Here is a 25,009-nt window from a genome sequence, read left to right as displayed (position 1 = left end):
GTTATGGTCACAGAAAATGCTTTCCTAAAAGGGATGTTGAGTTATGGTCACAGAAAATGCTTTTCTAAGAGGGATGTTGTTTTGGTCATGGTGTACTATCCTTATGCAGCTAGGATTTACTTAGAAAAGATGAAAACCAACTGTTCATAGGCTATGTATTTTGGAACATTTCATTTTTCGTAACTTTCCATATTTTAATTGATAGAGAAATACCGAGAGGGGTGTTGGTCTTCAAGGCCAATCTGGTGTTGAGCGAGGGAGTGAGGTCTTTGTTTGTGTGTGTGTGTGTGAAAAGACCAAGTGTTAATTGAAGGAACTACCGCTTTATGTGAGTCATAGACCGGTTACAGTGTGTGTGTGCCAATCATATGAAGAATATGTGGAGAGAAAGGCAAGACGGATAAGCAAGCAAGACAAGCAAAGCTAGTATTTAAGCATAGAGAAAAATTGGCTTCGGGAATTGCCATGTGCAATGCCACGATTACAGTGGATCAAGTGTCCACCACTCCAAGGGTGATCGAAAATGGATGAATGCGCACAGATGCATGTTTACATGAACGGAATGCCAATGCATGGGATAATGCAAAGGGAGGATGCAAATCTTCATGCTCATGCAAAATGTGATGCAATGAGGCCACTTGGATAGTGCCCTCACATGGGATTGTTCACTTGCCTAAGCACCCTTTTACAATCATGTCATCCTGACAGTGTAGACAAAGTTACAAATGTCAAGAATACATAATACATAATAAATAAATGTTTGAAAACAAAAAGCTGTAAACATAATCACTATCACTATCAAGAGAAGGAAACTGCCCCCTCTCAAACTGGAAGGAGAAGAGGGAAGTATCCTCTCCCTGTCAATCTGAAGCATAGTAGCAATGGAACAGGAACGTGAATGGGAATGCGGGGTCCTAAGGGAACGAGAACGAAGCCCCAAGGGGAACGGAAACGTAAGGGGAACGACTTGTACTATATATATGATTTATATATTTTAAACTATTCATGTATATATTTCATAAAAGCTCTTTGAAAAACACATGCATAATTTGCAAAACATGATAGTCTTTTTCATAGATGAAAGGATGGTTACATTGAAATGACACATAACTTATAAGATCCAAAATAGATGATAATCTAGGATTATACTACATAAAAGAGTCAAGAAGCATCAAGTAACAAGTATAGTTGACAAAATATGGCAACTTGGAATTTGAAAGTCTCTCAAAGTAATCATTGGATCATACATGGTTGCCACTAGCAGCAAGACTCTCCAAAAGACTATCATCCACATTGTCTAAGAAAGCCATATCATCATCAAAATCAGCATTTGCAAGTTCCAAAGCATCTTAATCATCGGCCATATGTGTAGGCATAGGTGTCTCCCCCCTCATCATCAGAGGACTCTTCTTCATCAAGAGCTATAAACTTTTCTGCCTTGAGGGAAGCCGCATCTGCAAGCAAGCGCAAGTTTGCATTGACAAATATCAAGTCATTCACTTGTTTTGTCCCAAACCTATTCCGTTTTTTAGATGCAACATGTCCAAATACACTCCATAGTTGCTCAATGAGAGAGGAGCTTGCACCTTGAGATAAAATCCGCACTGCCAATGTTTTAAACTTAGGTGTACGTGCCCCATAATCTTCCCATCACAAGGCAGCCCCAATCTTAAAACCGATCTATTTGTGCATCAGCTGACCCAAACTTCCTAACTTGTTTCTATAAAAACCAAGCTGATCTTTCACAAATCTTCTCTTAGTATCAATGGGAACCAACCTAGAAAGCACTATGTCCCAACCTTGCGTTACCTCTTCATCCTTCTCTTGACCACACCCTTGGAACTTTGGATGTAATACATATGTTGCTACATGCATAGGTGAGTGATAAGCATTCCATCTCACCTCACATAAATCTTGGACTTCTTGATACTTTGCATCATCCAAACCAAGCTGTCCTAGCTTCTCAATCATGTGATATGCCCCCTCATAGACCTTTTTGATGCATGGCTCTCATCCATTTGCAATTTCCATTAAGCGCATGATTGGCTTCATGACAATATTGATGCTTTTTAAATCATTCCAAAATGCATGATCATGTATGATGTTCTCCACTGCTATACCATCCCTTGATCTAGAAGTAGCCCATCCCATCCACTCATTACTTACCACCAATTGCTTCAAGGGTAAGCTTACCTTCTCAAGTCTCTTTGTCATAAGAAGGTTACAGCCAAAGTGCGTCTCAGAGTACTTTAAGAGATCTTTTTTAGGTGATCTCTTGGGGAACTCACTAAGAATGAACTGATGGCTTTGGATGAAACTGATTATATCCTTGTCCTTTTGGATGAAGGGATCAATCCATGACAAGCTACCAATGTCTTTCAACAAATTGCTCAAACAATGAGCAAAGCATGGGCTGAATGTGATGTGTGGATCTCTCTCCTCACGTCTCATACTTGCTGCCCTATTTGTTGCCTCACCATCAGCAATAAACTGGATTACATTTTTAGCCCCAACTTTTTCAATACCTTCCGCCCATTCCTCCACAAGCTGATCTGCACTTTTTCCTGTACCTGAGGCATCGTGTGAGGAAATGAATTGTATATTTTCTTAGGAATAAGCAACCATCCCATGGATTGATCGTTTTCGAGTATCACTCCACCCATCTGCTATCAAAGAGACACCATTCTTCACCTAACTTTCTTGCACAGTTGCCAAAGCACATTCAATTGCATCCTTTTCCTTTTGCAACAAAGTGGTACGCATTGTCTCATATGATGGAGGCTTATAGGTTGGACCATATTTGGCAATCTCTTGGACCATCTCAAGGAAGTAGGGAGATCTTATAACATTGAGTGCAACACGATCATGGTAGAAAAACCTTGCCACAATTGCATCCACCCTATCCTTTTTATGAGGATCCCAAGCTGCTCCCAAGGTTTGTTGCTTGCTGCATTTTCCATGATGGGATTGTGAGGATGCAAAAGTTCCAAGTTCCCCATGCATGGCTTCCCCACCCATGACTATATCATCAGCTTGTCCATGAAAAAAAGATGCATCAATTGCTTGCTTTTTCCTTGCACATGCTTTGTCTTCTTCACTTGGGTACTTTGTCAAAAGCTGCCTTTGCATTTCGGGTGTGGTATTTGGGCAGAAATTTATTTGGGCTTCGATGTCAACATGACATAAGTGTTGCTTCGCACGATTGGATCATCCTGTTTTCAATTGCTCACACCTTTTGTATTTCCATTTCTTTGCACCTCCCTTTGATGCATAATGGTCCACTTTCTCAACCTCGTTCCACCAACTAGGCTGAGATCGCTTATTGCTCGAATGCTTTGATCCCGAGGAAGCCATGACTTCTACAAATTCAGGAATCAAAAGCATTAGTCAACCCTCCATGAGACTCGGTCTATTTTAAGAGAGAGAGACTATTGTGAAAATAGAGTTGTTTGAGAGAGAGAGAGAGAGAGAGAGAGAGAGAGAGAGAGAGAGAGAGAGAGAGAGAGAGAGAGAGAGAGAGAGAGAACTGTAATCTAGCGGGCAATTTTCTCTTACCTAGAGGTTGAAACAAATGCATGTGAGTCACAGCACATAGCGCCTTGCTCCCGACAGTTCGACAGTTTACACGCCAATCGCCACAATCCGGACACCTCGTGGTCACTTTCAGCAGTCACAATAGTACTCGTCACTTTTTTAACGTTCCCCTTTGGGTAAATTCATCATCCACGTTCCCTTTCACGTTCCCCTACGTTCCCTCGACCGCTCCCCCTTCACAGGCATTTCCACGCAGCGTTCCTCCATTCCTTTGACATTTTTTTGGTGTAGAACGCGTTCCCATGTTCCCAAGGGGGTGGAACGGCGTTCCCTTGCAACTATGATTTGAAGAAGTAGAGGAGGGTGTACCCAAGTCGATCTGTGGTAGTAGATACTATAGAACCAACTGGTTGATTGTCTTGGTCAAAATATTTGCAAAAGTGTCACTTGATGGCACAAAATCTAGGCGAATGGTACTTGCTCTTTAGTGAAGTGGTAGTGAACTGCCATGTGTTGTGTCTGAGGGAAGATGATAGGATTGTGTACAAGGGCAATGACACTCTGGTTGTTGCAGTAGACAACTGTAGGCAACTCTCAAGGGAATTGAAGTGCAACCAGTAAGTTCCTCGGATAGATGGTCTCTATTATGCCATCGAAGAGAGCCCGATACTCTACCTCGGTCGTGGAAGCCGCTACCGTCTCCTGTAGGTACTTGGGGGTATTTGGTGTCAATTGTTGGCCTAGGTCATTCATTTGTCCATAAGTGTTAGTTGGTGATATTAGAGAAGTGGCGTTTAATGGTATCTAGCACTAATCTGATGGTCAAAGATGACGCAAATACACTTGGGAATGGAAGTTGCCTAGCCAATTTAATTATTGGCTAGTCAGATTATTTTTCAGGGCATCGAAATAATTATTAGATTAATTTTCAGTATTTAAAGATTGAACATTAATATTTAATTATGGATAATGTTTGAAAAACCATTTGGGAAGGCTGTTACTTGTTAAACATGCCCATGCAAGATTGAAAAACGTTTTTAGAGGCTGGAGAGAGGCATTTTAGTGTATTTAGCCTGCAAGAGAGAGAGAGGAGATGCTACTGGTCTGATTTGCAGCCTTTGGAGTACCTTTTGAGGCAGCTAGGGGCAAGAGAAGACCGATCAACAGTAGGTAACAACATCTACAAGTTGTTGAGACAAGGTAGCAGTAGTAAATGACTGATTTTCTTCAGTTTATTACATCTACAAGGTATTGAGATAGGGCAGCAGCAGTAATGACAGATTTTCTTTAGTTCTTCGCAAAGAAAGTTTGAATTTTCTCACTCATCAGCATTCTCTCTCATCTCCCAATCTTTCTACAGCCTTGCTTCAAAGATTAACAGCATTGAGATCACTAGAGGCCGAGAAATTTCAGATTTCTTTGCTATAAATGCTAATTTGCAGCAGAAATTAGAGTTTAGCAGTAGCCTCAGGAAGCGTGCCAGAAATTGGAAGCTCCAAGACGTGGGTTCAATAGGGTTGAAGCTGTTTTTAGTCAAATTCAAGTGGAGGGACTAGCAAATCAATGAATTTGGGGTATTTTCCATCTCCATCAAAGCGGATGAAGGCCAATCGACTGCCCGGATCAAGGGGCAAATCAGATTGAAGACTCGCTGGTCATTTTGGACAGCAAGGGGAGCTGGAATCCCATTGTATATCAACTTCTTCTTCAATTAAGTTAACTAAATATCGAAACATGTGTGAGTTTTGGGGCCAAGAGGGTGTCCATTGTCCAAGATTGTAAGTTAATTTGCATTGCTCAGTTTTGTAATAAATGTTATTGCCCTAACTAAGTTGTAATTAGGGAATTGCCACCCATCCATGGAAGGAAGGCTGGTTTCATGGTTCCATCACCGGGATTGCCATTCAATCCTTTGATTTGGTGTGCTCAAGGCACCTAATTGCAAGCCAAAGCTTTGTGCTAGTGTTGATTTTTACTCTCAGCTGAGAAATTAGAGCAATATATCTTCGTATAGTGAGATGGACTCAAGCAGTGATAATGCCTCTCAGTATGAACAATCACATGGGAATGAAGGAAATGCAATGCTTGTAAGAGCTTGGACAAGGCTTAGACCATGGACAACGAGTTGAAAATGTTGCTATTGGGCAAGATGCACGGCCTTTAGGGCATAAGGAGGCTGACGACTAGCAAGATTGAGAGGAATTTGATGACCAGTTTAAGAATCGGATGAGGACAATAGCAAATCTCTTTGTTGAATTGGCAAAGGATCCTCAATTTACCCGATTTTTGAATGCTCCAAAGAAGAATAGCAAAGGCAAGAAGAAGAAGATATCTTTTACACCTTCGGGATAGCAAGATGCATTGAAGATAATGCCAAACCCTTCATTTGAAGCTCCTAAAGATGCTAATGAAATAAAATAGTTGGTATCTACAGGGCAAGGAATGCAAATGCAAGGCCATCATGGAAGTGCCAATCCAATGGATTTTGGATAGCCGGGTATGCATGCTATGACGGGGCAGCTAGGATATTTTGGTGGAAGTATGATTTTTCATGCTATGGTTAGACAAGGGTTGTACATGGGAATGTATGGTACAAATCCTTATGGTATGTAGCAAGCAATGCATGGTGTATTCGGGTATGATTGGAAATATGCAAAATTCTATGTATGGCAGCATTGGCTTGATGCATGGGGCACAAAGTACCATGTTTGGTACTGCATTTGCACCCCCGAATGCTTATGGGGCTTAAGGAATGAGTGTTGGTCATGCAAATGCTCTGTTTGGCATTGGTTTTGATGTAAATTCAGCAAATGCACCCTTTTTGCAGCAGCGAGTGTATGATTACTTGACACTAAAAGGGGCAACAAAAGACTATGATGAGGGTGGAAAAGCAATGAAGTTTGAGTCCTTTAGCGGTGTACAAGATAGGCTGAAAGCGTTGACTTTCATTTAGTAGTTTGATGTAACCTATTCAGGGGGGAACTTCATGGAGTTCTCGAAGATTCGAAAGACAACCACTTTCTTGAAAGGAAATGCATTATAGTGGTGGTCCACTCTTTTGATGCAAGGTAGAGTACCGTCAACGTGGGGTATCCCTTGATGAGCAAGTGGAAAAATATGTTTGTGGGTTGCCCAAAAGAATTAGGGATTTTTGCATTAAATCCTCTGTGTTTAGTATGTCTCTGCTCATAGAGATTGTTGCTACAACCAATGCTTTGCTGTGTGGAAAGGACTCGGGCTTCTTAGAGAGTGGGGAGAAGTTGAATAAAAAGTTGGGGTTGAGAAAAGAGGCAGATCAGAAAAATAGTTTGAAAAGTGGCCATAACAGCAAAGAAAGGGCTCGAAAACACTGGCACAATGTATAGAATTGATGATTGTAAATAAATGTTTTATTTGTGAACAAGAGGGTCACATTGCAAGGGGGTTTTCCAATAGGCAGTAAGCTAGAAAATAAAAAAATCAAGGAGATTCTAAAGGAAATAAGTCCAAAACATCAGTGGGATTGGTGCTCGATGTTGTTAGTGATTAGGCCAAGGATGACACTACTGAGTTGTGTAGAGCATGGGGCAAGATTAGGCAATAGCATGCATTGATTTTCTTTGATAATGGTACACGAGCCAACTTCATCTTTACTAACATGGCCGCACGTCTAGGCATCGGATAGGATGAGATAGGATCCATAGGGGAAGTTGAAATGGCATGTAAAGGCCATGCAAAGCCCGTCACACCACTCATTGGAAAGCTTTGGTTGCATATACAAGGATATGTGGACATCGAAGAGTTCTTCATTGTTCCACTTGAGGGTTGTGATGTATTGCCTAGTATGCCATGGTATCACTGTATACATGCAATGATTGAATCTCATGCAAAAAATATCACTATTCAGCATAAGGGAAAGGTACTCACACTTGATGTAAAGTTGAAAGGTGAATCTATTTTTGTTGTATCTGCAGCTACCATTTCTAAAGTAATGAAAAATCATCTTTTAGTATACTTGGTTTTTACTACGGATAAAGATGATAGTGAGAATGTCGGAAACATGTTTAACTTAAAAAAAGATTGCATGTCGTTTTTGAAAATGCATGTTGATTGCTTTCTCAGTCACTTCCAAGGCAGCTACTGCCTAAAAGGCCAGAAGATCATGGCATAGACAGAGTCAGTGTAGCTCAACAGGAGGAGATTATGAGTCAGGTAAATGAGCCCTTAGAAAAAGGACTGATTTAGCCCAACTCATCTCCTTTTTGCTTTTTAGTGCTTTTGGTGCAGAAAAAAGATGGTTTATGTCATATGTGCATTGATTATCGTGCTCTGAACAAGATCAAAATAAAAAATATCTTTCGGATTTCTCGAATCGATAATGCTATGGATAGATTGCAAGGGGCAACCATATTTAGCCGTATAGATTTGAAAAGTGGGTATCATCATATATACATTAGATTGGAAGATGTGCTCAAGACGGCTTTTAGGACTTCTTTTAGATTGTATGAGTTTCTTGTCATGCCTTTTGGACTTATGAATGCTTTTGCCACTTTTAATTAGATGATGCCACGTAGAGGATTTGTGTGCACTTTCTTTGATGATATGATTATCTATTCAAAGATCGAGGCAAAGCATAGAAAATACTTGGACATTGTGTTCAATGAACTGTGTGAGCATAGGCTGGTTATCAATGATAATAAAAGTGAATTCTTGTTGCATGAAATCCACTTTTTGGGGCATATTGTATAGACTGATAGTATTCGCATGAACCTTGCAAAGGTTGAGGTAATTCGATCATGGCCATCTTTAAGAAATGTGCATGAGATCCACGCCTTCTTGGGTTTATGTTCTTATTATAGAAAGTATACACATGAGTTTGCTGAAATTGCATCTCCATTGCATGCCTTGCAAAAGAAGGATGTGCGATTTAGATAGACATCAATGCAAACTTCAGCATTTGAAAAGTTGAAGGAAAAGATGATTTCAGATCTTATGCTTGTGTTGCTGCCTGATCTAAGGAAGTCATTCATAGTTCAATGTGATGCGTGTCGTAACAACATTGGGGCTATTCTTATGCAGGACGGTTGAGCTGTGGCTTGCGAGAGTTGAATTCTCCACGGTGCATAAAAGAATTTGTTGATCTATGAGAAAGAGCTCTTGGCTGTAATTCATGCACTGTCTACAGTGTAGATAGACCATCAAACTTTGAGGCACTTTTTGATGTAGACAAAGTTGTAAGAGAAGCATATGAGATGGGCAAATTTTCTCTCTATGTTTCATTTTTAAATTGTACATATTGATGGTAAAAAGAATGTTGTGGTTGATACACTATCACGTAAGCCACAAATTTCAGCCATCTGCATGGTTTATCACACTGAGTTGGATGCCATAAAAGAGCAACATGTTGCTGATTCGGACTTTGCTAATGTTTATCATCAACTTTGCAATGACCAAAGACATGAACACTTTGTGCTAAGAGATGGATTTCTGATAATGCATGGACAACTATGTGTCACAAAGTAGTTAAGGCGTAGAGTTATCATTGAAAGTCATACTCCTTCATATGCAGGACACAGAGGTATTGATGCCATGGTCAAGGCAATGGAGTATTCTTTTATTGGCCAGCTTCGAGGCATGATGTAGAACAGTTTGCTAAGACATGCATCGTATGCTAGAAGGTAAAGCATGATAGGCAAAAGATGTCGGGTTTGTTGTAGCCCTTGCCTATTTCAGATAGGCCTTGGTAGAGCATTGCAATGGACTTTATTTTTAAGCTTCCTAAGACACCTACAGGGAATGATGGGATATGGATTATCATTTGTAGGTTTAGCAAACAAGCCCATTTCATTCCGGTGAGGAAAAAAATAAAGGTTGATCATGTGACACGATTACTTTTGTAGCATATCTTTAAGTATCATGGTATGTTTGAGTTGATCATTAGTGATCAAGAAACTTGGATGACTAGTTTATTTTGGAAGGGGTTGTTCGAGAATATGGGTATCAGGTTGAAATTCTCATCATCCTTTCATCTGCAAATAGATGGTCAATGTGAGAAAGCAAACTTCACAGTGTTGGATCTTTTGAGGTGCTATGTTTCAGACCACAAGACACAATGGGAGCAGTATTTGCCCTTGGTTGAGTTTGCTTACAATAACACAGTGTATAGTTCTATAGAGTTTGCATGGAGGGTACTATATGTTGATAGTATTTTTGCCATGAGGTTACTATTCAGTGTTTGTCACTATAGACGATATGATTATGGATATAGTTCTCATTGTGGTGATACTTGTAGAAATTTCAAAATTATTCACCAATCGGTGCTAAGAAGAGGATGACTTGGCATACCATCCTCAATTGTTGTAGGTTTACCTTGATGCTTGTCAGTTAGAGTAGGCCTAGTTAAGTTCAGCAGAGTAGGAGTTAGAGTTTTGCCTGATACCCAAGGGGGAGGTAGCAATTCCATCCCCCTAAAGATGAACTACTCAGTTATACATGGATCTTTGATGTATAGAGTTTTCATGGAGGGTACTATATGTTGATAGTATTTTTTCCATGAGGTCACTATTCAATGTTTGTCACTACAGATGATATAATTATGGATATGGTTCTCATTGTGACTTTGAATCTATATATTTGCAATCGTTTATGATCATCAGAGGTGCATTACTGTTTGCTGGTTTACAGTGGATGATCATTAGTTTTTAGTGGTATTCAACTGATTCAATGGACAACATCGCTAGATCAGTTGACAAATGCTAGTAATGGCTACATCCTATGGATTTTTGACAATAGTTTTTGAATTTTTTTGAGTCTTATGTTTTGATTATGTTGGCTGGAAATTTTCAGCAAGTGTTTGGCAGTAGCATGGTTAAGCAATATGGGTAATTGTAGGGAAAGGTTAGGCACGGAGATCGAGGCGGATAGTCATTACGCTCAGTGAGAGAGACAGAGAGAGTGCGAGTGAGCAGAGTAGAGAGTGAATACATTTTTCGGTACAATGACGAGTGTACCACTTTAGATTTTTAGATAGATATATGTATGAAAGTACAATGTGCTAAGGGTGTGTTCACACCCGTGCATATATAAAAGGCATGATGGCCCTTTATTCCCAACAACCTCCCACCTAAAGGCAATGTGCCTTAAGAGGAGAAAAGAATCAGCTAAGTCTAGGTATGTACAAAGCTGAAATAAATATATCTATCCAACTCCCATCATCTGTCAGCAATGAGCAAACCGCTCTGTTGGAAGACCCTTCGTGAGAAGGTCTGCAGGGTTATCATCTGTATGCACTTTGACAAGCTCAATGTTCTTGTTGTCAAGTACATCTCTAATGAAGTGGTACTTTACCTGTATGTGCTTTGTCTTTGCATGAAAGACAGGATTCCGTGCTAGCATGATAGCACTTTGACTATCACAATGGAGAATAGGTAACTCTGTGATGCCAAGCTCTACCACCAGACGTGAAAGCCATAAAGCCTCCTTGCATACCTCAGTGACAACCACATACTCTGCCTCTGTAGTAGACAATGTAACACACTTTTGTAGCCTAGAGATCCAAGAGACTGCTCCTCCTGTGAAAGTAAACACATACCCAGAAGTGGACTTCCTGCAATCCGCATGACCAGCATAGTCTTTATTCGTAAAGCCAACAACAGATGCCTTCTGCTTTCCAAAGCAGATGCACAACTCCTTTGTGCCTTGAGGTATCTCATGATACCTTTCATTGCATCCCAATGCTTCTTGCCAAGGGTAAAGCCAACAACAGATGCCTTCTGCTTTCCAAAGCAGATGCACAACTCCTTTGTGCCTTTGATGTATCTCATGATACCTTTCACTGCATCCCAATGCTTCTTGCCAAGGGTTGCCATGTATTTGCTAACCACTCCCACTGCAAAAGCAATGTCAGGACGTGTAGCAACCATAGTATACATCAAACTGCTAACAGCTGAAGCATATGGTATCTTGGCCATTTGAGCCTTCTCATCATCAAATGTAGGGCTGTCCTCTGCACTGAATTTTACATATGGAGGCAATGGAACCCCAATGGTTTTCCCCCCTTTCATATTGAAACACTGCAAAACTTTGGAGATATACTCCTGCTGAGATAGATAGAGTAAGCCTTCAGATCTATCTTTGAGTACTCGTATGCCAAGAATGTGATTTGCATCACCCAGATCCTTCATGTCAAAGCTGCCATGAAGACTTTGCTTCAATGAATCCAAGGCATGAGTATCCCTGCCAGCAATCAGCATGTCATCAACATACAAAACCAAGATAATCAGGTTGCCATCTGTTGCCTTCTTGGTGCACAAGCAGTGATCCACTTGAATTCTATGAAAGCCTTGGGACTGCATGAATGTATCAAACTTATGATACCACTCTCTTGGTGCTTGTTTCAGCCCGTACAAACTCCTTTTGAGTTTACATACAATTTTTTCTTTCCCTTGTTCAACAAACCCTTCAGGCTGCTGCATATAAATGTCTTCATGCAAATCACCATGTAAAAACACAGCCTTTACATCCATTTGTATAAGTTCCATATCTTCAACTGCAACCAAGCCCAAAATGGTTCTCAATGTAGTCATCTTGACTACAGGAGAGAAAATTTCATCAAAGTCAATTCCATGCTCCTGCTTGTACCCTTTTGCAACCAATCGTGGTTTCTACTTTGGTGAGAAACCAGAAGTGACCTTCATCTTGTAAACCCATTTGCGTGGAAGGGTTTTCTGCCCTTTAGGCAACTGCACCAAGTCCCAAGTGCCATTTTTTTCAAGAGATTCCATCTTTGACAGCATGGCTTTATACCATTTCTTGCTGTCCTGTCTGTCCATTACTTCCTTGAAGCAAGACGGTTCACCACAGTCTATCAACATGACATACTCAATCACATTAATTGCAGAAGGAACAAATTTGTCAAGTTGTCTAGTAGCCCTAGACGATCTCCTAACCCAATGGTCATTGTTTGCTGGCTGTTCATGCAAATTTCCATTTTCAGCATGCTGTCTTGGCATTTCAGCTTGCAAATCAGCATTAACAGGTTGCTGTCATGGCTGTTCCTGCACATGTAATGGCTCATTTTCATGGGCAATAGCTGGCTGATCATTTCCAGCATCATTTCTTGCACTTACAGGTTCATTTACAGCAGGTATTTGCTGCTGTACAGCGGGCACATTTTGCTGTCCAAAAGGTATTTCTTTTCGGAATACAACCCTATGGACCTCCTTAGTCTTTTCGGGCTGTTTGTACATGCGATCTTCCCGGAAGATAATGTCATTACTGCGTATTGCTTTCCTTTTCTCGGGATCCCATAATTTATACCCCATTTCACCCTTGTCACCATATCCTAGGAAAATGCATTTACAGGACTTTGGCTCAAGTTTGCTGCGTTTTCCTTTATGAATGTGCACAAAAGCCTCGCAGCCAAACACTTTCAAATGAGCATATGAAGGTGGCTTGCCCGACCACGCTTCTTGGGGAACCCATTCCCCCCCCCCCTTTCCTCCCAAAAGACCTTTTTGGTGACCGATTAATCAAGTGAACAACTGTCATAACAGCCTCTGCCCAAAAACCATGGGGTAATGCAGTATGAGACAACATCGTACGGACCTTATCCTATATAGTCCGATTCATACGCTCTGCAACTCCATTTTGGGGTGGATTATGAGGGGCAGTGAGCTCCCTCTTTATGCCTTTGCTGTCACAAAATGCCTGAAAGACTTTGGACACATATTCCCCACCATTGTCAGAGCGAAGACACTTAAGTGTCTTATCTGTCTGATTTTCAGCCAATGCCAAGAATTTTTTAAACTTGTCAAGCACTTCATCCTTGCTACGAATAGGGTAAACCCATACTTTCTTTGTAGCATCATCGACAAAGGTGACAAAATATTTCTTTCCCCCTAAAGATAATCCTGGCATTTGCTATACATCCGAATGTACTAACTCTAGAAGAGAAGATTTCAGAGAACAAGACTTTTTGTGAGAAGTCTGTGCATGTTTGCCATAAATACAATGATCACAGTGGTCAAAATCAGCATAACGAAGACAAGGCTACTTGTAACCCAAACAAGAAAGCACTTTCATTCCTGTTTGACTCATGTGTCCCAATCGGCCATGCCACAAAGAAACACTTGGCTGCTCGATTACGGCAACAACATGGTTACGCACACTAGATACATGAAGTGGATACAACATATCACTCTTGCAACCTCTGGCAATAACCCTAGATCCCTTACAGATCTTTCATTTTCCATTACCAATGGTGGTATGAAAACCATCATCATCTAGCTGCCCTGTGCTAATCAAGCTCTTCTTGAGCTGAGATACATGCCATACTTGCGGAAGTGTAAAGACAGAGCCATGCTGAAGCTGTAACTACACACTGTCAATACCTGCAATCTCACATGCATAGTTGTCCCCAAGATGGACAATACCATGTCGACCCCTTGTATAGGCAGAAAACCACTCACGATGAGGGGTGACATGAAAGGAAGCACCTGAATCAAGAATCCAGGTATTCATGTCATCATCTGTATCCGCAAGTAGAGCATGTGCACCAAAATGTGAAGAGACAAAGAGTACATCACTCCCACTGTCACTGTCACGAGTGACTACATTCACCTCTTCAATTTTTACAGTGCTCTTCTTAGGTTGACTGTCCTTCTTCTCTTCCTTGCAGTCATCTGTCTTCTTGCCTTTTCCTTTCTCTTTCTTCCATTTGTAGCAGTGTAACCCCCCTCCCCTCCCAACGACACGGCGCACCCCTTCTTGCCACAATGATGGCATTCAACATCTTTGCCACGTGACTTACTGCATCCCTTTCCATCATATTTGCCCTTTTGCTGTGATCTGCCCCTAGTATGCAAAGCACTGGAAGACTTAGTGGATGCATTGTTCTGCCGATTCATCTCTTCCATAAGTAGAGCACTCTCTACATCAGCATACAAAAAGATCACATTAGAATTGCTCATAGCAGTCGTGAATGTATCCCAACTCTCTGGTAGAGTGCAAAGCAAGAAAGTAGCCTTAAATTCCTCATCAATCATGAACTTCAAGGTAACCAGCTGGCTGAAAATGGAGTTAAACTCACTCAAGTGAGTAGACATTGCTGTACCTTCTTTCATACGCAAAACCATAAGCTTTTTCAGCCAATACACTTTGCTTGCACCACTCTTCTGTGCATACAGTTCTTCCAGTCTAGTCCATATAGCATATGCAAAATCCAAACCTTCAATGTTGAAGAGCAAGGCATCAGAAATCGATAGCTCTATGGTTGAGCGTACAAGCTCATTCAACTCATCCCAATCGTCCTGATCTATGTTCGCAGGCTTTGCCCCTTTAGTTTTGATCGGCTTTGCCTGCTTCTTTGGTAACAGGATATTGTAGCACTGTTTTTGCCGCACTGCAAAATTATGTGTGCCTTCAAGCTTCTTTATATGCATGAAATTACTACTGTCATTGCCGCCAGCCATGGTTTTCAGCCCAAATGTGACAAAAAAACTAGCAAATGCAGGCCCAAACTGTCACCCAAGTGACCAGGGTACAAACAAGTACAAATCAGCAATAAATGACCACACAGAAGTATAGATTTTAGATCTGTAATTAAGTTTTCAGAAGCACCAAACCAAGTGCTATAGCATTATTCAATTGATTACAGCTGTTTCAAAGGGCATGTGCATCACATTACATGAGAAATTCCAAAATTTCAGCTGCAATTTCTGTTGTACATGTACCCACAGGTATAAAATTCGACATGAACGGTCAAAAGCCCCAAAATTTTGTGCTCAAAGCGTCAAACACACATTTGCATTTCCTCTGTCATGCATAGGACTGTCCAATTTTACCAAAACAAAGCAATTTCAGCAGAATCCCCAAACTTTACCAAGTGTTGATGTCCAAATTGCGCAGAATTCAACTTGCATGTACATAAAATGATGAAATGCTGTACAAATTTTGCCCAAATCACAAAAGCCCCAAATTGCACGGGGTCCAATGTGCTTCAATGTCGAGAAATTGGGTCAATTTCAGCCCAATTTGTGCATGTACGTGAAAAGCCCCAAATGTCGGGGAAAATGTCACAAATACTTGCAATTTCTGAGACAAATATCGCTGATGTATCTTGCTCGCACCAAATCTGGACAAATCCCGAAATTTTCCAAGTCCTGCGTGCACTAATTTCAGTGAAATTGAAGAATTTCACTAAAATGTGAAAAGCCCCAAAATTCCTGGACAAGTGTGTACTGACTTTGCAATTTCTGAGTCAAATTGTCCAATTCTGTGTTGAGATCCCTAGATTTGAGAAAAGCCTCAAATTTTTGAGCCGATTTTGCACAGATATGAGATTTTTGCTTATGCGCGCCAAACCCCGTTAGTGGGTGAAGGAAATTTAAAAAAAGATTGAATTTTTTGGAAAAATTCTAATGGGTCCATTGACCCGTCAGTCATGCGCTGTGACACATGCCTGTTCGTCGTTACGTGTTGGTCGCCCCGTTGGACATGGCACCTATCGCAGGTCCTTCACGCCCTGTTAGCTAGTCGTCGTGGAGTTGCCCCGTTGTGTGCAGCTGTCGCCTGTCGTATGCAGTTGTCGCTTGGCTGCCTTGTCGACGCTGGTTTGCAGCGTGGTCTTAGACTTGGTCGCCTATGCAGACTTTGGGTTTCCAGATTGTCGACTGACAGTGCAACACAGTTGTGACTCTCCTGCTCGCCTTTGAGCTCTCGTTACCACGCTGGTCTTTTGCCCTAGCCTGACGACTGTCTGCAGCACCTTACGCTCTGATACCAGTTTGTAGGGAAAGGTTAGGCACAGAGATCGATGCAGATAGTCATTTTGCTCAGTGAGAGAGACAGAGTGTGCGAGTGAGCAGAGTAGAGAGTGAACACGTTTTTCGGTACAATGACGAGTGTACCACTTTAGGTTTTTAGATAGATATATGTATGAAAGTACAATGTGCTAAGGGTGTGTTCACACCTGTGCACATTTAAAAGGCACGATGGCCCTTTATTCCCAACAGTAATGTTGTTTTTACTATGATGCCTTATGGAAATTCTAGTGTAGTATATCTTTCTTTTGGTACAATGTAGTGCAATTGAGGGTGATTGCATGGATTTCAGGAGGGGGGTCTGTCATAGGGATGCAAAATTTTGATGCTTTGCCTATCATTTGATCAACTATTAATCAAATGTGCAAATATGAAGTGCACATGTGATTCGCAAGGTTGTGTAAGTTAGTTATTTCACATTGACAAGTTAAGGATCCTAATAAGTGAGTGGGTGCCAAAGGTAAAAGTTGTAACAAGTTGTACTTGACAGGTACCTTTGGCGACAGATTTTGACCTAGATCACTTTCTTAGTCATTAATGTCAGTGGTGATATTAGAAACTAGGCATTTGATGCTTGTATTGTTGCTGGTGAATCCATTTGGGATCTGAATTTTGTTTCTTACAACTTTCTCTCTATTCTCTTAGCCATTTCATAGCTTATGTCAAAACATCTAAGCGAAATTCACTTCTAGGAGGATGCAATTGAAGAATTTTCAATGTAAACCCTAACTTAATAGTAGAAAATAGAGGTTTGATAGCTACCTTGGAAAGTGTGCTTAGAATTCAAGGCCCAGGACTTGGAATTTAGTAGTTAAAATTTGGAATTTTAGGGAATTCCAAGAGGTCAACTAGGCAAGGTTGAATTTGGTGCTGATTTTGACATCCAAGGAGCAAGGTGAAGGCTAGTCCCTTGTTAGATCAAGGGGCAGATCATATTGAAGGCTTGCTAGTCATTTATGATAGCAAGAGGCATTTGGATATGGATTAGTGGAGGAGATTGAAGGAATCCTAGTGTACTCCTACAAATTGCAATAAGCTAAAAAATACAAGTGGTGTAATGAGGACACGTATTTTTGAAACCTCACTTAATATGTGGATTAATTTTTAATCACATGATTAAGTAAATGTTGCACATGTGAGGTGTAACTGGAGTTAGAGTAAATTTACGAGCCCGGGACCAAAGAAAATCATAGGATGTTAAAGGCAAAAGTTGCTATAAGTTATGTTGTACAGGTACTTGGTGGCATTTGGTGTCAATTGTTGGTCTAGGTCATTCATTTGGCCATAAGTGTGAGTTGGTGACACTAGAGATGTGACGTTTAATGATACCTAATGCTGATCTAATGGGCAAAGATGGCACAGAGAGCGTCGTGAGTAAAAGATGCCCAGCCAATTTAATTATTGGCCAGTTAGATTATTTTTTTGGGCACCAAAATAATTATTAGATTAATTTTTAGTAATTAAAGGGTGAAAATTAATAATTAATGATGAATAATGTTGGAAAAATCATTTGGGAAGGCTGCCACTTGGCAAACTTGTCCATACAGGCTAGTAGAAGGTTGAGGAAGAGGGAAAACGAGATGATTCTTGCTGTAGCAAATGTGGGAGAGTGAGCAGCCATGGCCAGCCTATTTTCAGCCATTGCAGCAGCCACGAGTAAGTTTTGAGGAGCCGATTGCAAATTCAGACCTTCCACAACTAGGTGATTGCATCTAGGTACAAGGTGACAACTGATTTTAATGTCACAGCTGTAGGCGACAGCATTTAATGCTGTTGTGGTAGGGTAGTAGCTGTATTTGACCGATTTTCAATCATTTTTTGCGACAAAATTCTGAATTTTGTCTCTCTATAGCTTTCTCTCTCATCTCCCAGCATTTCACAGTCTTGCTCCGAAGATCTCAGCATTTGGACCCTTGGAGGTTGAGAAATTGCAAATTTCTTTGCTGTGAACCCTAATTTACAGCAGATATTAGGGTTTAGTAGAAGCCTTGGGAAGCGTGCCAGAAATTGGAAGCTCGAAGACTTGGATTTTTCAGGGCTGAAGGTGTATTTCAGCTAAATTCAAGTGGAGGATTAGCTGGCTATTGAATTTGGGGCATTTGCATCGTCTATGAAGTGGGTGAAGGCCAATTAAGTGCCTAAATCAAGGGGTAAATCAGATTGAAGGCTTGCTGGTCACTTTGGACAGCAAGGGGAGTTTGGATTGCGAAGGGGATTGGGAGAATCCCATTGTAAATCAACTTTTTCTTCAATAAAGCTAAAGAAATACCGAAAGGGGCGCCAATTTTGGGGTCACAATCGGGTGTGCATTGTCCAAGATCAGTAGGTAAATTTATATTTTCAGATTTGCATTTATTGTTTGCTGCTGTAATTAAGTTGTGATGAGGGATTTACCACCCATCCATGGATGGAAGGTTGGTCACAAGTGGTGCAATTTTGGAGACCATAGGGTGTCCAATGTCCAAGAATTAATTGGTAACATTTTGATTTTAGTTTATGTGGATTTACTAGTTGCTGTAATTAGTTTTTAATCAGGTCATTACTAACCTTTCCATTGAGAAAGCGTGCAAGGCTACTGTAGGCATGGCTAGCACATGTTAGGTAGGGCCTGCCGGATAGGCTTGCAATGTGGTAGGCGGTTGACTAGGCCTGTTAGAAGTCAGCTTGCCTTGATCAGTCAATTCTAGGCAAGCTGATTGCAAGATTTCTCTCTCTTTCCCTAGTCTATTTAGGTTCTTCATCAAGATATCTCTCCTCCCTCGTAATGTACATAGCGTGAGGTCTTTTGGCTGTTGATACGTGCTAAACCTTGTACTCAGCATTTTGCTCTTTATTCATCATTTCACTATTTTGTTTTTTCTCAAGGTTCTACTCTCTCTCTCTCTCTCTCTCTCTCTCTCTCTCCCCCCCCTCTTTGTATTCAGCACATTTGATGAATTGGAGGATAGGCTTCCATATCGCAGCACTATGATATGGTATTAGAGCGGCTTTAGGGCTGTTCAAGCATGGACAGACTTGAAGAGGAGGATTCTGTTAGAGATCATAGCCTGCACAGTCAGTCAGACTGTGCAGTCGGACAGCCACGTGGCAGTCCGACTGTCTGCAGCCCAGTCGGCTGCATTTAATGCAGCCGACTTGTTTCCAGGCTGCGCCCTGTTTCTGGCGCCCCAGTTCGTGGCAGATTTCGACTATTTAATAGTCGACACTTTCAGCAGTCTATACACTTCTTCTCTGACGCAGATTACAGACCGGTGACGCGCATTCTCTGTCTCTGTTCACAGATTTCAGACAGCAGACAGTGCAGACTGCAGCAGACTTCGAGGTGGACAGCAGGTTGCATCGTCGAGGTGGAAACACGCAGTCCAGCGCACTGCGTCCTTGTATATCTTTGTATTCAGCATTCTTTATACAGCAGATCTTCATCGTCCACTGTCTCTTTCTCTCCCTTCTCTCTCTGCGTTCTCTCTCTCTCAGTCCTACGCTTCCGCACCGCTGCACTCTGACATGGTATCAGAGCAGTGTTTGAGGGCTGATTGAGCGCAGAATCAACCTGAAGAGGAGTTTCCATCGCGACACAAATTTGCGTTTTTTTGCGTTTAAGGGCAGACAGGAGGGCTGCGCCTTGGAACAAGGCTGAAACGAGTGTGGGCGCACAGGAAAGGAGTACAGGTGGTGGATTTGCTGCTGTTTACTGCTGTTTGACGCGGAGGAAGTTTGAGTTTTCAGCCCACAAGTGCAGGTTTTGCTTTTTCATCGCCTCCGGCGGGTGAAGAAGCTTCAGGACGCGGAAGAGCCTTAGCAGGCTGAGTTTACCCAGTCAGAGGGGGCTGCTTTTGCGTTTGAGAAGGCATTGCAGGTGAAGATGTCTACAGAGATGGACTTGGAGTTCCAGGCGATTATGGACCGGAAGGTGCCTGTCTTACCGGCTCTTCCTATAGATCAGAAGCTCGACGGCGACAACTACCGCATTTGGCGCGCCATGATGTTGGCCATCCTTGAGTCCTATGATTTGGCGGAGTTGGTACAGGAGGAGATTGACCGGTCCTCAGTAAGAGATGAGTTCAAACTCTCTTCCGATGCTCGTACGGAGTTGGCCAGGGCCCAGTCTCACTGGGACAAACTGAATGCCAGGATTCGATCCTTTCTCTTCCTATCATGCACTACAGCCGTGATCGCTCACATCGAGCACTTGACGGTGGCTCGTGAGATATGGCTGGAGCTTGATCAAATGTACAATCGGATGACCCTGATGAAGAGGGTTTCTTTGGAGGTACAGATGCGGACCTTGTCGGTAAATAAGTCTTCTTCGCTACGGGAATACATTAACAAGCTAAGGCAGCTACAGATGCAGGTTCAGAATGCGGGGAAGCCGATCTCCTCCGAAGACATGGCGATTATACTACTGTCCCAGTTGCCGCCACGATTCGGTACATTTTACTCTGCCCTTATTGCTTCGGGGCGAGAGTCTACTCTTCGGTGGGAAGAGTTGGTTCCTATGGTCTTGGACCAAGAGAAACAATTAAAGGGACAGAATGCTTCCAAGTCGGAGGCGTTGACAGGTCAAGCCTCTCAGAAGAAGGGGAAGGACGAAAAGAAGAAGAAGGGGGATAACAAGTCCAAGAAGGACAAGGACAAAGAATCCACATGTCATATTTGTGGAAAGACTGGCCATTGGAAGAAGGATTGCCCTGACAAAGACACGAAGGACACCAAGAAGAAGGATACCAAGGATTCTGGAGCGGTGGCTGCACCCTCATCAGCTGCATTTTTTCATCTAGCTGTCATTGAGGACGCTTCACCGAATGCTTCTGATGCTGCGATGACGGCTCCCCAAGCTCGAGAGTGGATTGTTGATAGTGGTGCCTCACGGCACATGACTCCTTCATCAGATGGTGTTGCCCAGCTGCGACCTTCGTGTGGGCAGGTTCTCATTGGAGACAGCTCTTCAGTTTCTGTTGCAGGTCGGGGTAAGATGCATCTTATTCCGGATGGACGAGGTGACACCCATACCTCAGAGGTTTTGCATGTACCAGGATTAGGGTACCATCTCCTTTCAGTTCATAAGATTTGCTCCCTTGGTCTTTTGGTGGAGTTTGACAGTTCTACGGTGCGAGTCCTTGATCGTGGATCGAGGAAGGTTCTCTCATCCGGATATGAGGAGAACGGCATTTACAAACTGAAGTCTTCCACTGCTCTCTCTACTCTTCTTCTTACCTCACAGTCACAGTTTGAATTATGGCATGCTCGGTTTGGTCACCTGAACTATGACTATCTTCGGAGGGGGTCACGTGGACGGCTTGTTCGAGGGTTGCCGGATATAGTGGTGAGCCAGCAGCCATGTGTCTCATGCATACGGGGGAAGTAGCATAGAGATGCCATTCCCCACACAGCTTCGCGGCGGTCTACTTCACCGATGGAGCTAGTATCTACGGATCTATGTGGCCCTATGAGGAATGAGTCCTTGCGTGGGAGCTCGTACTTCATGCTGATCGTGGATGACTATAGCAGGATGACTTGGGCCTACTTTTTGGCATTAAAGTCAAAAGCTTTCTCGCACTTCAAGGATTGGCTTCTCTTTGAGGAGAACCGATCAGGCCGGAAGTTGAAGACCTTGCGATCCGACAAGGGAGGTGAATTTGTGTCTAATGAGTTTGCTCGGTTCTGTGCAGATAGAGGAATTCACCAGGAGTTTGCCAATACCAATACTCCTCAAGAAAATGGTATTCTTGAACGGAAGAACCGCAGTGTGATCGAGATGGCACGCACCATGATGGAGCACCGACAGACCCCTCAGGTTCTGTGGGCCGAGGCTGTGGCTACTGCAGTCCACATCCTTAATCGATCCCCTACTTCGGCCGTGGAAGGGATGACTCCATTTGAGGCTTATTTTGGGACGAAGCCAGATGTTTCTTATTTTCGGGTCTTTGGGTGTGATGCCTATGTTTACATTCCCAAGGCTCACCGTGATAAATTTGAAGCGGCTTCCCGAAAACAGATATTTGTTAGCTACAGCTCCCAGTCCCAAGGCTACCGATTGTATGATCCGGTCAAGTGGGATGTGTACACTAGCCGTGATGTGCGGTTTGTGGAGGTTCCGGCTACTTCAACGGGTGAGGAGCATCCCGTTCTTGGAGATCCAGGGGAGAGTTGGGCTCCTACAGTTCCACTGGAGCCCGTGCCTTTTGATTATGATTCTGTTTCTGACACAGAGTCTACAGTTCCACCGGACACCTCTGAGGAGTTACCACCGGTGGATATTCCAGAGTCTTCTGCTGATGGAGAACGACGAGGGGAGGTTTGGTCTCCTCCTCGCTGGGCCCGTGACACACTCCGTGATTCTGGGATCGAGGGGGTTCCTGAGGAGTGGGGACCGTAGGATGGTCCGCGGCGGTCACGGAGGCACCAGGCGCATTCTTCGGAGCTTGTTTGCTCCAACTATTGTTTGATGTCCCGTGTTATGCAGGATCGAGAGCCCACCTCCGTGAAGGAGGCTTTACAGTCCGCCCCATGGAAGAAAGCTATGGAAGCTGAGTTGGAGGCTATTGAGAGGAATGACACTTGGTCACTTGTGCCACGTCCCCGAAGAAGAAGGTGATTGGAGTCAAGTGGGTCTTGAAGACCAAATATCTCAGTGATGGTACTTTGGATAAGCACAAGGCTCGCCTTGTTGCTAAGGGTTTTGCACAGCGCCCAGGGATTGACTGTCATGACACCTTTGCCCCCACAGCTCGTATGGCAACCATTAGAGCTGTTCTTGCTTTGGTTGGCCATAGGAGATGGCCTGTTTATCAGTTGGATGTGAAGTCGGCCTTCCTGAATGGTGATTTGAAGGAGGAGATCTATGTTGAGTAGCCTCCTGGCTTTGGTTCTTCAGATGGGAAAGTCTACAGGTTGAAGAAGGCCCTGTATGGCCTCAAGCAGGCCCCGCGAGCTTGGAACGAGAAGATCGACTCGTTCCTCCAGTCTCAGTTGGGATATCGGCGGTCCAAGGCCGATCCGCAGCTGTATGTTCACACTTCCGAGGATGGTTGTGTGTTGTTTGTATTATATGTTGATGATTTGATTGTCACAGGTGATGATGCACAGCAGGTCCAGGAGACAAAGTCAGCTTTACATCGGACGTTCGAGATGACGGATTTGGGTCTACTCCATTTCTTTTTAGGCCATGAGATTTATCAGTCTCAGAGGGGGATCTTTATCTCCCAACAGAGATATGTACAGGAGCTCTTGGTGTGTTTTGAGATGGAAGATTGTAGGGCCCTCTCTACTCCTATGGATCCGAACTGGAAGGCCACTTCCCATTCAGCTTCTCCTTTGGCAGATGCGTCCCGCTATCGACAGTTGATTGGGTCTTTGATTTGGCTTCTCAACACCAGGGTTGATCTATGTTTTGCTGTTGGGCTCTTGGCAGGGTTCATGAGTGAACCTAAGACGGTGCATTGGCAGGCTGCTCAGAGGATACTTCGGTATCTGAGGGGGACGTCTGATTTGGGGATTCATTACCCCGCAGGGACAGATGGGTTAGATCTTGTACTTGCAGGTTGGAGCGACTCGGATTGGGCCGGTGACGTGGACCACAGGCGGTCTACTACAGGTTACTGCTTTACTTTGGGTACAGGTGTTATTTCATGGAGTAGCAAGAAGCAGCCCATGGTTGCCCTTTCGTCTACTAAGGCGGAGTATCGGGCCGCGTCTGCACTCTGACAGATTCATGCAATACAAACGGATTGTTTCTAGCATACGGGTGTGAGCTGGAGGACTGCACATCTAGGCAAGGTTGGAGCGAGCCAAGATGCATGTAAAAGGAGACTTGTTTACTAATTCTTTGTGGAGGAACAGCTGATACATTGTGGAGGTGTGTTATGAGCATTTTGGAGCAGATTTGAGTTTTATAATCTGTGATGGTAATGTTCTCTTGTGGATGTTTGAAGGAAGTCTCCTTTTTGAGTCAAAGGGGTGTTGTCCCATGCATGCAGAGTTACTCAAAGGTGAAGATATATCTTTCAATGTTGACATGGAATTCCAAGCCTTGATGGACTGCTAAGTCCAAGTTTTACCAACTTTTCACCAAGATCAAAAACTTGATCGAGAAAACTATAGCACTTGGCGAGTGATGATGGAGTCTATTTTGGAGTCCTATGATTTGTCAGGACCACAACGATTGACTATCTAATAGTTGATGAGTCTTTAATCTTTTCTCAAACTGAGAAATTGCAATTGAAGAAGGCCCAAGGACACTAGGACAAGCTGAATGCTTGCATTCACTCATTTCTTTTCCTCTCATGTACACCTATCATCATCGCTCGCATCAAGGATATGAATGGCATGCAATAGATATGGTTGCATCTTGATGAGTTGTATAAATGGATGACACCTATGAAGAGGGTATTCTTGGAAGTGTAGATGCGGACTTTGGATACAAGCAAGTTTATATCTATGCAGGATTATATTAGTCGACTCCAACAACTTCAAATGGAGATTTTGAATGCTAGAAAGATGATTCCTTCTAAAGAAATGGCGGTGACTCTGTTGTCATAGTTGCTCCCTTGGTATTGTAGTTTCTACTCCTCTTCGATTGCCTGAGAAGGGCAAAGATGAGAAAGCTCGATTAATTGCTTGTAGCAGGTAGCATCTATCGCTAGTGAATCTACATGGATTGTAGTCTTTCAGTTCAA

The 25,009-nt window shown here is 42.8% G+C and overlaps 1 protein-coding gene and 1 pseudogene across 2 annotated transcripts in view; one reads left to right on the top strand and one right to left on the bottom strand.

Moving 5' to 3' along the window:
* LOC148027260 (eukaryotic translation initiation factor 4E-1-like) overlaps positions 1-25,009 on the top strand; it is a 72,049-nt gene that overhangs the window by 20,412 nt on the left and 26,628 nt on the right. The gene's annotated exons all lie outside the window — the stretch shown is intronic.
* On the bottom strand, positions 1,242-3,354 carry LOC148027261 (uncharacterized; annotated as a pseudogene).

This window comes from Lygodium microphyllum, chromosome 13, assembly GCF_053477565.2.
Source record: "Lygodium microphyllum isolate KBCC chromosome 13, Lygodium_microphyllum_v1.1.10, whole genome shotgun sequence".
NCBI lineage: Eukaryota > Viridiplantae > Streptophyta > Polypodiopsida > Schizaeales > Lygodiaceae > Lygodium > Lygodium microphyllum.
The sequence above is the reverse complement of the archived record's forward strand: the minus strand, read 5'-3'. Positions and strand labels throughout refer to the sequence as shown.